The sequence below is a fragment of the Camelina sativa genome, chromosome 15 (assembly GCF_000633955.1).
Source record: "Camelina sativa cultivar DH55 chromosome 15, Cs, whole genome shotgun sequence".
Taxonomy (NCBI): domain Eukaryota; kingdom Viridiplantae; phylum Streptophyta; class Magnoliopsida; order Brassicales; family Brassicaceae; genus Camelina; species Camelina sativa.
In genome coordinates, this window is record NC_025699.1 from 26,350,549 (window position 1) to 26,366,810 (window position 16,262).

General features: G+C 34.7%; 1 long non-coding RNA gene and 1 pseudogene across 1 annotated transcript; both read right to left on the reverse strand.

Annotated features, from left to right (window-relative positions):
• LOC104747592 lies at positions 3,769–7,801 on the reverse strand (annotated as a pseudogene).
• On the reverse strand, positions 8,002–8,830 carry LOC104747591. The gene is made up of 3 exons (XR_761185.2): positions 8,532–8,830; positions 8,296–8,419; positions 8,002–8,048 (listed from the first exon to the last, which is right to left on the reverse strand). It is a non-coding gene; the product is annotated as an uncharacterized LOC104747591 (long non-coding RNA).

Sequence of the window (16,262 nt, forward strand, 5' to 3'; positions counted from 1 at the left end):
GTTACGTTTGCCGCTACACGCGCTTAAAACAAAAGTCTATCATCAAAGGGAAATTCCTCTACCAACTTAATCTAACGAATCGATTTCATGTACGTCCACCGATAAGTGTACCAACACTACAACTAAGTGTACCATCTACAGTGACCGATAAGTGTACCAAGACTACAACTAAGTGTACCAAAAATATCTGACGTACACCTTTAATCAGTCCACGTGTATAAATCTACCATCAAAGGATCGGTAGACTTCGTCCCAACTTCCAATGTTTTTTTTTTTTCCTAATGGCATTAGCCGTAATTACGTTTTTTCCTAACACTAGTTTCAGGGGTAGTATAGGTACAATGTGTTAGTCTAGTAATTAGAAACAATTGTATGTTACTTTTGTAATAAGGAAGCTTTTATGCAATATTCTAGTAACTCACCCTAATATTTATTATAAAAGTTCTTTAATTAAATTTATTTATTAAACTATTGAGATTCTTAAACTATCTAATAAAATTTTTAAAAAACATACAAATTTTTGACATTTTTTATATCTTTATTGAAAAATATTCTTTAAAAAATAATCTTACCTTCACATATGATTAAAAAAATTATTATCAATGCTACACACATCAAATTAAACAAATTTTTAAGATTAACTGCCATGAGATAACATTGCAGTCATGATATTTCGTTCGCTTTTATTCGTGGTAACCTTTCGTTCGCATATTTTCAAAATAACTTTTTTTTTTTCAACCAAACATTTATTAAACTAAAAGATTTCAATATAACTTTTTATCTGTGTTTTTGTCGTAATTTTTCGTAAAATATTTTTCAATTTTTGAAAAATGAATAAATGCAATCTACATTCGTGTCTTCTCTTCTAACCTTACAATCATATTTTATGAACCGTTATAACTTATTCTCTTGTTGTCAAATATGATATGTAAATGATTATATTTTTAAATTTCTTTTTTTTTATTTTAAATGATAAAATTATGAATACATTGTATAAGACACTATATATTCCTTAAATAATCATATAAAAACTACAAATATTAAAAATATTAATTGAGGACCATTCTTAAAAGGGTGAGTTACTAGAATATTACATAAAAGCTTCCTTTTTACAAAAGTAACACACAATTGTTGGTAATTACTAGAATAAACTTTGTACCCATACTACCCTTGAAACTAGTGTTGAGAAAAAACGTAATTACGGCTAATGCCATTAGTGGAAAAAAAAAATATTGGGAACTGGGAGAAAGTCTACCGATTCTTTGATGGTACATTTATATAGGTGGCTGATTAAAGGTGTACGTCAGATATTTTTGGTACACTTAATTGTAGTCTTGGTACACTTATCGGTCAACGTAGATGGTACACTTAGTTGTAGTGTTGGTACACTTATCGGTGGACGTATATGTGTATCAAAAACTAAGTGTACCAAAAATATCTGACGTACACCTTCAACAGTCAATATGACCCAAAAGATATTTATGGTAGACTAATGGCCTGTTGCGACAGATTTATGCGACAGACCTCATCCTTTACAGATATTTTTGGTATACTTTGTTTGTTTTTCTCAATAGTTTTCGTAGTGTATTGGTAGACTTCTAGTCTGTGGTAGATTTAGTAGGCATTTTTGACAGCTGTAAAGTCTTACCAGAATAATACGAATTTGTTTGAGCTGGCAAAGACAGTCTAGTGTTGTGATAGACTTATTGGGGATAGATCTAAACACGTTTGCTGTTCTTCCGATTAATGGTGTTCATGTAATAAAGTTTGTAGCAGATTCATCAATCGTGTTCTGTTTATCGGCCGGAGCAAACGTCTTTTTCCTACTCAGTTTCGGAAATCTTTCCTCTGGGTTCATCCATGGAAGAGCAAGATATCGTTTCGGAAATCTATATAACTCACTTTTTATAGGTTTTTAATTTAGAAATCAGATGTTGAGATGAAAATCTATAATAGTTGAGTAAAAACCCCACAAGTGAAACCAAAAAAATAGACATAAGTCGTGAAAAAATCAAGTGAGGCAGGGAAAATTAGGGTTTTCAGTCGTATGTTAGAGGTAGAAGACGAGGATATTCTGGTAATTTCGGGTTCATTAAACCTAAAATCGAACGTGTACGTACATATAAACGTGTACGTACATATGAACGCATACGTACATAACGTTCTTGAGATTAGTGTACGTACATAACGTTCTTTTGCTTAGTGTCCATAAATCCGTTTTAATGAACGATATTATTGTAATTTTGTAGTTATCTTCAACATATCTTCTTCTGCAACCCTAGCTAATATTGTCGTTGTTGTTCACCGGAAATGGAACAAGTAAGAGATGTTACTAGAAAAAGTAAGAGATGTTACTATAACAACCTATGTAATTCGTAATTGTTTATTTATTTATTATATTTCCGAGAGGTAATGAATAATAACCACACAAAATTACATTTTAACTATAGAGGGTAATATTTAGATAACATAAATATATAATACTCAGTTCAACTAGGTACTACAACTAAATATATATTTAGATTTACATTTATATTTAAAATATGAAAATGATAATTGAGGTTTATAAGAATTTCTTTACATATTGAACTATTAAATAACCATGTTTAATCAACAATACAAGAATTTATCACTTTCTAATATATACTATCGTTTTCACATAAAACACTCTTTAAAGTATAAGGAAGACTTAGTAAGTGATCACCTCAAATGAAGCAAAAGAGGTGAAACCCAACCTTTTATGAACATTGTGTTATGAAAACCTTGTATATGCTAATTAATACTGATAAATCTTGTGGTCAACTGCTAATTAATAATTTATATTTTAGTCCAACTGGAAATACGAAAAAATGCAAAAGTTCAACTATGAATATGAGAGTACAACTGGACAACTATGTATAATTATGTGTATACCAAATATTTTTTTACTAATATCCTGTTGTCTTTGGTTCATTTTACCACACTGTGATGATTTTAAATGAATATCCCGCCGCCAAAAATCTATTTTTTATTCGTTTTCACATGATCCATATTGAAACTTATTTTAATAGCTCTAGTACAGTTGCACCAAGTAGTTCAAGTTATACTGAAATTTTCTCAGTTGCACCTAAGTGATCTAGTTGTACATAAAATCTCACATTCACCCTAAAATTCTATTAGTTACAACCAAACAAATCTCCCTCTGTTGCAACTCTTTTATTTTCTGCAAAGGCTCCATCTTCTACTCCTTATAGTTTCTAAGTAGATATTACAAAATACCTTAAGCAATCATGAGGGACCTAAACTTGCGAAACTGACTACACTCAAGTGATAGCGACAGGGAATTAGTGATGATGAAACTATTATGGAAAGAGAATAAAAGTGGAATTAGTGATGATGAAACTATTAGGAGAAGTGGGGTATTGACGGCGAATTGATAGCTCTGTTAAATTTGGATTTACGAGAGATATGATTAATGTTAGTTAGTGGTGGTTAATTTGATAGGGGCGTTTTGGTTTGGATTAGACTTCTCTTTTCGTCTCTCCATGCAAATAGTTACTAGTACATATACAATCCACATATGTGTAGACTATGTACATGTTCTTATATACGTACATTACACATAACAATGATCATGATGACTGTGTATAATTAATAGCCACTAACTGAATGAGGTATCGTTAAAAACTTAATTATAGATCATGGCCAAGCTTTTTTAATTCTTCTATATTATCTATGACATAACAAAAAAGGTTTTTATATTCCATTTCCACAAAAGAAACGATCCAAAAGCCAAAGAGATTTTGAGTCCTTAATTAGGGTGTCTGAGAAACCGTTTGGAAGAAGAGTTAGTAGCAAAACCTCTGCTTCTACTCTTTCGATGTCTTGGAATTGTAACTTTCTCAAGAAGAGACAAGACCTCAGGCATCGATGGTCTAACTTTAACCTCTCCAATACATTGTAAAGCCAAGAAAGACATCATAAACGCTGCTTTCTAAGGGTATTGACCCACAAGCTTCGTGTCCATTATCCTAAACACTTTTCGCTTGTCTCGCAAGTAAGGTGTCGCCCATTCCACTAAATATTCTTCTTCTCGAGCTTTAGTTTTGTCTATTGCTCTACGTCCAGATAGAATCTCTAGCAAGACTACACCAAAGCTGTAGACGTCACATTTCGTTGTTAGATGACCTGACAGAGACCAAAAGCAGAGACCAATCAATGTGTTTTAGAAATTTCATGTTTTGTTAGTTGAAATTGGAACAAATGAACCATCAAACAAAGAGAAACCTGTTGCTAGATATTCTGGAGCTGCGTAACCTTCTGTACCGATGACTTGGGTTGTCACATGTGAACGGTTGTCTTTTGGACCTTCTTTCGCCAATCCAAAGTCTGAGAGTTTTGGGTTGAATCCTGAATCAAGAAGGATATTTGCTGCTTTGAAGTCTCTGTAAATGACTTGATCCTTAGCTTCGTGCAAAAAACAAAGCCCTCTAGCAGCACCAATCGCCTCTTTCATACGCAGTGACCAAGAAAGCACATTAGAACCCCCTAGAATAAACAAGATTCATCAGGTCATGAACAATGCCAAGTAACATAAACATAAATGTTGGATCTTAATTCTTACTTACTTTCAAACAAATGATTTTCAAGACTACCATTAAGCATATACTCGTAAACCAAAAGAATGCTTTTGCGCTGTCCATAACAAAAAAAAAGACATCAATTGTTCTTCCAATCAATGTGTCATTTTAGCAAGAACCACACTATCTCAGAAGTTTCTGGTTTCATACCATTTTGCAACAAGTCAATACCGCGACCAAGTGCTTCTAGAGATGTCGGGTAAGAAATAGTTTTTCCCTCCTCACCATTATTCTCACCAGGCAATAAAGGTCTAACTCTACAGAACACACGTATATTGCCTTTCAATTCCTGCAACATGAGAAATAAACCAGGATCAGTCAAGCTTTACACACATAGGGGACGAAAAAAATGTGACAGAGGTTTAGTTAAGTGAATTATACAAGAATGGTATTGTGCAACTTCTTCCGTAGTTTTTCCCCTTCAACGAGTTTAAGTTCTGCTTCTTCTACTCGACTTTTCAGATCGATAATGCTTTGCTTCTGGTCTTCAAACTCATTTATTTTCTCAAAAGTAGTTAGATCAGACACCTAAACCATAAACAATCCAAAAATGTTATTAAAAACATAAGAGGTTGTGAAATCTAATAGATTCATATGTTATATGTGTTTTGCTCGAGAATGTGATAAAAACCTGCAGTCGCCTCTCAGAATACACTAGTCGATCCTGTAACTCTTGTATCTGAGTACTCTGGGATGAACATGTAGTCTGGACCAAAAACAATTTACATCATCTTAAGAAAAAACAATTGGCAGAGAATATATAGAAAGAAATTGTAAACGGATATGAGACCTCAAGTTCAGTTATGGTGTCTTTGAAGTCATTGTACTTGGTTGCCTCAGTTTGTAAGGTTTGTACTTCCACTAAATGGCGATCACGGTCTTCCTTGGCCTGCTGAAGCTCGACCTTGAGACTCGCAATTTCGTTTTCCAACTCACCTTTCTGCTTCATGATATCTTCTTGAGAAGCCTACCAAAAAAAACAAGACACTCAATCACATTTTGACCAGAACTACAAAACATTTACTACCATTGATCGGATATAACAGAACATCATCATATACCTTAGAAGCAGCAAGCTGATCCTGCAATGCTGAAAACTGGCCCTTCAAGTTGCCAATATTTTCGACAATGGCAGTCCTTTCTTTCTCACCGCGTTTTATAGTTTCATGAGCTTCATCAAAATCACCTTGTAACTTGCTGTTATACAGCTGCAGGCTTGAGTTATACTCTTGCAACAGTTTGTACATGTCATTTACCGATTGTATCTGAACATAACAAAACAAACAGTCAACATTAGTCTAAAGTTAAGTGACAAAACATTCTGATCATTTCAAATCCTTTTTAAGTTTTCTCACCCTCTTGTTAGCCGTTTGAAGATCTCCTTGTGCTTTGTCTAGCTCTTCTACAAGACCAGCTTGTGCCTTTTCAACAGCAAGTCTTGTTTCTTTCTCTTTTCCAAGAGAATCATTCACAGCCTAAAACAGAACATACTGAATTAAACCCCACAAATATGAATTAGACACAAGTAATTTAAACTAGAATTAGCCGCCTCTTACCAACTTCTCCGTTTGTTCCCTGGCAAGTTGCACTTGAACAGATTCAAAGTTTTTCCTCAGCTCTTCAATTATCATATTCAGCTCCTCTTCTTTGTTTCTCAAACTAACCTCTGTCATCAAAATTGCACAAATATAAAGTTCAAAAATCACAAAAAAATTTGAAACAAAAAAAAGTAACAGCTAAACTTTAATTATGGAAACACACCCATGTCAGCACAATGCTTCTCATTCAATTCCAATGCATTCTTCAACTTCTCTTGCTCAAAAGCATAACCCAACTCGAGTTCTTGAAACCATCATGTTCTCACATCTCTCCTGCAAAACCCAAAAACCACCAAGAAGAACATTCAAATTCAAGCTTAACTTGCTGAAACCAAAAGGGAGACCAAAGCCAAACACATAAACAAAGTCTTTAATGCTTTTATCAAACTGACAAAACTATTTTGGTCCCACCAATTGTCTTATAACACAATCGAATCTTCTTCTTAGAAAAAAAAAAAAAGATCCAACGAACAAAGCCAGTAAGCTAACAGAAATTAAAATCTTCAGATTCTATACCATAAGGATCAATCAGAACACATAAACAATGTCTTTAATGCTATTGCCTAATACTAAAGGTCCCACAAATTGTCTTATAAACACAATCAAATCTTCTATAAGAAAACCAACGGTTCCAACGAGAAAAGCCAGTAAAAAAAAAAAGCTACCTCAAATTCAAAACTTCACCAACTAAAACTCTCTCTCTGCTAATAGAAACCCTACTTGATAAAACTTACTCAACAATCAAATTACAGTATAGACACTTTTTGTTTTTCATCCACACATCACAACTTACATTACACAAGAAAGTTTAAATTCAGGTAAAAAAATAAAATTGAGGGTGGGGGAAAAAGTAGAAACCTTGTAGTTGAATTTGCTCTTGTACTTGATTCGTTCATTAAGAAGAGTTTCAATGTAATCTCTTGTGAACTCAACAGGACCATATTCAGATCCCGTTGTGCTCGCTGGAGCGCTGTTCGGAGTCAGATCTTTTGACCCATTAATCACCGGAGAAGCTGACCGGATTCTTCCATTGTTTGCCATCACCCCCACCATAACAAACCAAAAAAATTAAAACTTTTGTTCTCTTCTTGTTACCTAAATTACTTCAACTTCCTCTCTCTATCAAAGCATAAACCTGCAACAACAAAAAAAAAAAAACAAAGTTTGTATTTTTCTTCTTTCTTAGAGATCTTCAGAAAAAGATAAATTGAGTAATGAGAAGGGGCTTACGTGAAAAGGGTTTGGAGTTCACTGAGGAGTCGTCAACATTAACATCTTCATTCTTGGGGGAAGATCCAAAGCAATTCCCCATTATAGAGGTCTAAAATCTAAATCATCCAAAACCCTATAGAGACAATTGTAAAGGGAAACAAAACACTAACTAATCTATCATCTATGGATGGATCTTTGTCACTGCCTCTGTCATCGACATTCTTCCTACGGCTAAAAGAAGGAAGAACGATCTAGACGAGAGAGTGGCGAGGTTCAAAAAATGTGTTTGGATTCCGAAGGTTTGGAATTTGAGAGATCAGAAAAAGCAAAAGGAAGGTTGAATATAACTAAAATTGTTAAAATAAAATAAAAAAGATACCTAAACACTAAAATTAGAGAGAAAGGAAAAGAGTTTCCGTGTTGTGTTAACTTCGCTGTCAGAGTCACCCCTATTCACTGCCTGCAGAGGAGTAGCAGCCGCTTCGTCGATCCCGTATCTGCGACTGTACAGAAGCATCAAATTGATAGATAACGTGACCAATTTAGCATCAATCGAGAGCAAACCNGATCCAAAGCAATTCCCCATTATAGAGGTCTAAAATCTAAATCATCCAAAACCCTATAGAGACAATTGTAAAGGGAAACAAAACACTAACTAATCTATCATCTATGGATGGATCTTTGTCACTGCCTCTCTCATCGAAATTCTTCCTACGGCTAAAAGAAGGAAGAACGATCTAGACGAGAGAGTGGCGAGGTTCAAAAAATGTGTTTGGATTCCGAAGGTTTGGAATTTGAGAGATCAGAAAAAGCAAAAGGAAGGTTGAATATAACTAAAATTATTAAAATAAAATAAAAAAGGATACCTAAACACTAAAATTAGAGAGAAAGGAAAAGAGTTTCCGTGTTGTGTTAACTTCGCTGTCAGAGTGACCCCTATTCACTGCCTGCAGAGGAGTAGCAGCCGCTTCGTCGATGCCGTATCTGCGACTGTACAGAAGCATCAAATTGATAGATAACGTGACCAATTTAGCATCAATCGAGAGCAAACCCAGAATCGGAAAACAAAACTATGGGTAATAAAAGAGAGTGACAAAATTACTCGAAATAGACGTAATCGGAGGATCTGTATCTGATAAACGGCATCTTTGAAGAGCAGACGAGACCAACTGCACAAATCAAGTTTATCGAAACTTTTTTATTTTATTTGATAAGAACTGCGGCCGTCCTCGAGCTGCTTCCCGGCGAAAATCAAAGGCTGCTGGTCCGGTGAGATCCCTTCCTTGTCTTGTATCTTCGCTTTCACATAGTCGATGGTGTCAGATGACTCGACCTCTAGCGTAATGGTCTTCCCGTTAGGGTTTTCACGAAGATCTGAATCTTTTTGAGGCTACGGCTGCATCCAAGTTAATCAAAATTTGATGATTTTCAATTAACTTTTTAATTATAAATGGCATAAACCGTAATAAAACACACAACTCTGGTTTAGAAGTAATTTGCAAACTTTTATGTGTTATTTGAGTAAGTCGAAAATCTCAACGTGTTAGTCTAGTAATAAACCTACTTTTAAGTAATATTTTAGGTAATTTCCCTTCTGAAAATGACATAATGATTTCTTTAAATTCATTCCTATTAATTATTTTAATCCTTTTTAGCATAACTCAAACATATTTCTATTTCCAAAATTAATTTTTGCTTCTTAAAAGCTGAATATAAATATTACTATTCCGTAAAATTACCAATCCTCTCAAATTTGATTATAACTAAGCAGAAATTATCACATATTTTATTTATTTGAATCAAAACTCAGTTATATATTCATATAAAAAAAGAAAATATCTATTTTCATAAAGGCAGTATTGTAAATGAATATAACCATCGTTTTATAGATGAAAAATATTTTTATATAAAACAGCCTATAGTCATTAAACATTTTGGCAATTATAATAGATTATATATATATGGTTAATCCAATATTGAATGTACTTATTACTTATTTTTCTCCGCGTAAGATGCTGGTTAATTATCCCGAGTCACACATAAATAAATAGTATAATAAATATTAGAGGGGAAGAATAATAGTTAGAACTTATAACAATAACATTTAGGTATATGATGTAGCATCACAATGTGTGCGTCTAAGGAAGATGGTCGGCAGAGGACGGTCGGGTTCATTGCTCTCACACACTCCTCTTTTTTTTTGGCAGTCAGAATCCAAAACTTTTTCAAACTTTTATAATATTTTATATTCAGTATCTTTTGTTGTTAAGATTTCAGTTTGAATGTATTATGACTAGAACTAAATATACAAATTCCTTTAACCTATATGAAGTTGTAGATAAGTCTTTGTCGTCAAGATAGTTTATTGGACAATCATCTCAACCGTCAATCTTTCTGTTGATCACCGGTTTTCATCTCCCAATAAACTGAATATTCCAACTGTAGAAAATATAATAGAACGAACTGTGATATTTTATTTTTCTTTTTACCTTGATACTTCATAATCAGATATTTTTTAAAAAAAAATAGAAATATAGAAATCCATATTGTTTTCTATAATACAATTAGTTTTCTAATTAAAAAAGCATGGAGTAGACATATATATATATATATACTTGTGACAAAAAAAATAAACAAACATATACGAGCCAATATGCTCTCATTTTCTGAAATACCAACTTGAACAACATTTCTTAACAGCTAAAAACAAAAATTTTGGTTTGGATTCATACCAATAGAATGATAATCCTCGATGAATAGATGGTTGTATACCTAGAGACTGAATATAATTAAATATTACAACAATTAACAAAATATATCAAACTGCAATAAATTTCTCACAGTGATGAGACGTCATTTCTAACTAATTCTCTTTTAACTAATACAAATATAAAGAAAATTTAAATACAATGATAAGAAGTTATTTATATATAGATTAAAGATGTAAACATTTGAACAGACACAACTGTTTGTAAAAGACACAACTCTATATTCAACAGACTCAACTTTTTAGAGAGACGCAACTGTAAAAATTTTCTGTCAAAAATATAAAATAAGAAAATTTGAGTACAATGATGAGAAGTCACTTATATATAAATTTATAAAAATGTGAATATCTGAGTAGACACAACTATTTGTAAGAGACACAACTCTATATTTAACAGACGCAACTTTTTAGAGAGATGCAACCGTTGAAATTTTCTGTCAAAAAAAATATTTACATAAATATTTCACGAAAAGGTACTACGAAAAATCGCAATTGTTGTTGACATTTTTTCAGATTGTAATTATTATATTTGAATACAATGATGAAAAGTTATTTATATATAGATGAAACGACCGACTTTTTAAAAAAAAAATAATAATAATAAATATAATATAATATATAAACTACAACTAGTGGTCTCATACCCACTAGCTACCTAACCACAATCACAATCAATAGCGGAATAACAAACCAATAAATATCCAATAAACCAATAACCAATAAAATAATATCCAGTACAACATAACCAGATAACCAGCAATCCTAAACAATGTTCTAGGACTCAACTCTAGCAACCTAACAGAAGCCAGACAACCAAGCGAACCACTAGAACATCCTCCTCTTCATTGCCTGGATTCCACGATCGCACTTTGCCTTTACCTGCACCACAAACACATATTGCAATGCATGAGTATTTTATAAACACTCAGTAAGGCAATCCTCCCATCTACTGGGCTATACACACAAGCAATAGAGTATCAATAACCAACACACAACAATCAACAAACGACAAATAACAAACCAGGACTCAGCATCGACCGACGCCACACATGCATCGACCGATGCCAAATGGGGAAGCATCGATCGACACAGAAGCTGCATCGACCGATGCAAGTGTAACTTGCATCGACCGATACCCAATCCGCATCGACTAATGCATGCTCGACGTAACACGAAAACCATAGAGTTTTACGCGCCGTCCTCGCACTTGCATCGACCGACGCAAGATATGCATCGATCGATGCAATGTCGAGCACCGTGTTTTCCCCGAAGCTTCTCGCCGGATCTTCGTTCCTACAACCACAAAACTCGATCCCAAGCCACAAGAAAGCTTCCTAACGTCCATAGCAACGATCTAACAAGTCTAACATCACACAACAAACAGATTAAAGAGTCCTCTAGCTTAGATAAGCCATGGTCATGCACTTACCTTTGCCACAGAAGAATCTGAACCTCTAACAGACAAGAACAAGCCTCTAGGAAGCTCCTACAACGATCCCAGCTACAGATCTCACCAAGAAACGTCTCAAATCTCCAGAAAACACCAAGAACTCTCAAATAACTTTTTCTCTCTTTTCGTTTCTCTCAATAACGGCCACCACCCACGAATGAGACAAAAACTCGCATTAAGGGTTTTTCCTTCACCCAAAATGCAGCGTTTGACTTAAGTCAAAACGCAGAGAATTGAGTCAGCATCGATCGATGCTCCAACCGCATCGATCGATGCACACCCTAAACCGGGATTCCGGTTCGCGGGTGTTACAATTCTCCCCCACCAAACTAGATTCGTCTTCGAATCTCGAACAACCATCAGCCAAGGACTTCCGTGCAACCGTCTCCATGGTCCACACTCGTCCGACCGATCTACAGAAGGTCACCTCTAGGCGATAGACTCAAGCTCCAGGCGTCATTTGCTCTCAACTTTTTGGACTTTCTTTTACTCATAGGCCTAGACCTTGAGTTCTTATTGGCTCCTCATCATACCTAAGTCAGCATGCCAAATGTTGGCTCCTTATCGGGCCTAAACCCGCATGCCATAATATATAAGGAAAAATCCAAACTCGTCTCTCGGGTCGTCACCCTACAGCGCGCCTCCGGTCCGTCGTCCAAAGTCGATATACCAACCATACTCCCAAGCCACAAAGTCTCTGAATATGGCAGTATTAGGAGAACCTAAGTCCTTCAAGAGCCGCGAGCAAACAATTCTGAACACGTCTGAGTCCTATCCCTATCCAGGTTTCCTTCCCGTGGCTCGCGTAAAACATCTCAGTGTCCTACCAACTACATATCCCCTCACTGGAATACCTCATGACCACACAAGGATCATATACATGCCACAAGGGCCGCCACAAAGGCCAAACAAAATGTCCTAAAGAGGACCGCCACCAAGGCCAAACAAAATGTCTACATTTAACAGACGCAACTTTTTGGAGAGATGCAACTGTTGAAATTTTTTTGTCAAAGAAAAAATATATTTATATATATAAGAAAAGGTACGACGAAAAATCGCAACTGTTGTTCGCATTTTTTCAGGTTGTTATTATTATATCTATTAAAACTTTTAAAATTTTTAAATATTATAATATATTTTTTGAAACTTTTTAAAGTTTTAATTTAATTAAATTAAAAACTGGATCAAACCAAATATACTTTTAAACTTGGACGCCTGATAAATCAAGGTTTCCTGCTCATTCGTTGTTGGAAACATATTTGTAACATCCGTGTTCCGGGAATAGAATTTGGGATGTGTTGAGTAAACCAAATGAATGGGTTTTAATTGATTTTTAGTTTAATTAAATCCTGGTTTAATCAAATTAAACCAAAAACCCTTAATCTTCTTCATAAAAATCACGCCTCCTCTCTTTTTCTTATTTTTGTCGACAATATCAGAGAGAGGGAGAGAAAGTGTGAGAACCCTTGATTTTTGTGGTGTAAAGGAGGAAGAGATCGAGAACAAGCTTTTTCAGAGAGAAATAGAATTGTTAGAGTTTGGGAGAAGAAAGATCCGACGGGTCAAATCATTTCGAAAGGTATCGAGTTTTGGTAGGGTTGTAGCTAAGAGATTTTCGTACACTCTCCTTTTTACAGAAGTGAATTTGGGTTAATATTCTAGGAGATATTGGAAATTTCGTGGGGCGTTTCTTTTCATTCGCGGATTGAGATCAGCGGGTGTTACGGGGACGATTGCGGTTTCATCTGTTATCTAATCGTGCTGAAATGTTTTGGGCAGCTTCTGGACGTATAGTCCTTGCTTTTCACCGGAGGGATTAGAAAGTTAACGGTTCGTTTTGATTTCGTAGTTTCACTTGTGAGGTTGTTCTTTTCTGATTTTTCTATCAGTTTGTTTTCAATGTTTGTTTGTTGTTGTGATTGGTTGTAAGAGCGAGTTTGGTTGTTCTTGGATATTGGAGAGCCTCTCATTTGGTTGTAGTTATTTTCGTGAATCACTTGTTAAGGTAAGTGTAGGACTATGGTTATCTAAGCTGGAGTTTTCTCTAATCTGCTTGTTTATGTGTTGTTTGGCATGTTGATTGTTGATTGTTGATTGTTGATTGTTGATTGTTGATTGTTGATTGTTGATTGTTAATTGTTGATTGTTGATTGATGGTTAGAGATGTCTCTATCGCTTGTGTGTATAGCCCAGTAGATGGGAGGATTGCCTTACTGAGTGTTTATTAAATACTCATGCATTGCAATATGTGTTTGTGGTGCAGGTTAAGGCAAAGTGTGACCGTGGAATCAGGGCGATGAAGAGGAGGATGTTCTAGTGGTTCGCTTGGTTGTCTGGCTTCTGTTAGGTTGCTAGAGTGGAGTCCTAGAATGTTGTTTATGATTGCTGGTTCTTTGGTTTATGTTGTTTGGATCATTAGTTTATGATTTGGAATTAATAGAGGCTATTTATATTTATTGGATATTGGTAATTGGTATTTCCGCTATTGATTGTGATTGCGGTTAGGTGGCTAGTGGGTATGGGCCCACTAGTTGTAGTTTATTTATTACTATATTATATTTATATATTTATTATTTATTATTTTTTTCTAAAAAAAAAGGTCGGTCGTTTCAATATTAATCTTATTTATACTGGTTCTGAATCATTGTCTAAAAATTTTCTAGCCGATGTGGGATATTGTACATAGTTTTTTTATTTTCATAAATTTAAAATTTTCCTTTTTCTAAAAATTTATGGACATTTAAAAAATGTTAATGAATGACATGTCAAATCCTGATAGTAGTCCTGGACTTTCGGTTTTCTCGGTTTAACCGGGTCAGTTTATTCGGTTTTTCAAAATTTTGGTTTCTAAAAAATCCTACCGAATTAAACCGAAATTTTATTCGGTTTGGTTCATTCGGTAATCGGTTTATTTGGTTCGGTTATCTGCTTTAAAAACTATTCCGAAGTAAACCGATTCATGTTTTATTTCGGTTAATTCGGTTAACCGAATATGAATAACAATCATTTCTCTATGGAAATCATAAGATCCAATGGCTTTTGATCGAAATACCGAACCAAACTCCAGCTTCAAACACAAAAACAAGGGTTTCACAGCTTTAATACGCTTAGGGAATTAGATGGAAAAGTTAGGATTCAAGCGACATCAGAACTGAAAAAATATGAAGCTTTTATACTGCTAAAACTTGAAAATCGGGAAAATGAAAGAGATTTGTTCTCTCACTTTTGATTATCAGATTTGTGAGAGGCAAAAAGAAATAGAGAAACGGCTGAGAGAGAGGCAAGAGTGGAAGAATAACACAGTAGAGTTAGAGTTTTCTATTTATTAAATAGATATTAAATGGTTGGGCTGTAATAATATTGGGCCTAACCATACAATTTATCCATATAACATATTCTCCATTAGATAAGCCTAAAAAACCTAGATTTATTTAAACGCAACTAACCTATGCGTTTTGTTTATCTTTCTTTTTTCTTCATTCGATCGTCTTTCTTCAGTCATCCGGCGGATCTGCAACTCGATCTCGTTTCAACAGCTTAACCATGGCGGATCTTCAACGATAGGTGATGGTTGGAGGAGAACCAAATAACCTTTTGGTTATGGCTTGCCGAAACGAACCGAACTGATAACCGAAATTCTCAAAAGTTTATGCCGATCGGTTTACTCTTTCTCACAAGTTTTGGCGCCGATAACCGAAAAGCTCGGTTTTCTCGGTTATCGCCGAACGCTCAGGACTTATCTGCACTAGTCATGGACGTTCGGTTTTCTCGGTTTAACCGGGTCGGTTTATTCAGTTTTTCAAAATTTCGGTTTCTAAAAAATCCTATCGAATTAAACCGAAATTTTATTCGGTTTGGTTCATTCGGTAATCGGTTTATTCGGTTCGGTTATCTACTTTAAAAACTATTCCGAAGTAAACCGATTCGTGTTTTATTTCGGTTAATTCGATTAACCGAATATGAATAACAATCATTTCTCTATGAAAATAATAAGATCCAATGGCTTTTGATCGAAAAACCGAACCAAACTCCAGCTTCAAACACAAAAACAAGGGTTTCACAGCTTTAATACGCTTAGGGGATGAGATGGAAAAGTTAGGATACAAGCGACATCAGAACTGAAAAAATATGAAGCTTTTATACTGCTAAAACTTGAAAATCGGGAAAATGAAAGAGATTTGTTCTCTCACTTTTGATTATCAGATTTGTGAGAGGCAAAAAGAAATAGAGAAACGGCTGAGAGAGAGGCAAGAGTGGAAGAATAACACAGTAGAGTTAGAGTTTTCTATTTATTAAATAGATATTAAATGGTTGGGCTGTAATAATATTGGGCCTAACCATACAATTTATCCATATAACATATTCTCCATTAGATAAGCCTAAAAAACCTAGATTTATTTAAACGCAACTAACCTATGCGTTTTGTTTATCTTTCTTTTTTCTTCATTCGATCGTCTTTCTTCAGTCATCCGGCGGATCTGCAACTCGATCTCGTTTCAACAGCTTAACCATGGCGGATCTTCAACGATAGGTGATGGTTGGAGGAGAACCAAATAACCTTTTGGTTATGGCTTGCCGAAACGAACCGAACTGATAACCGAAATTCTCAAAAGTTT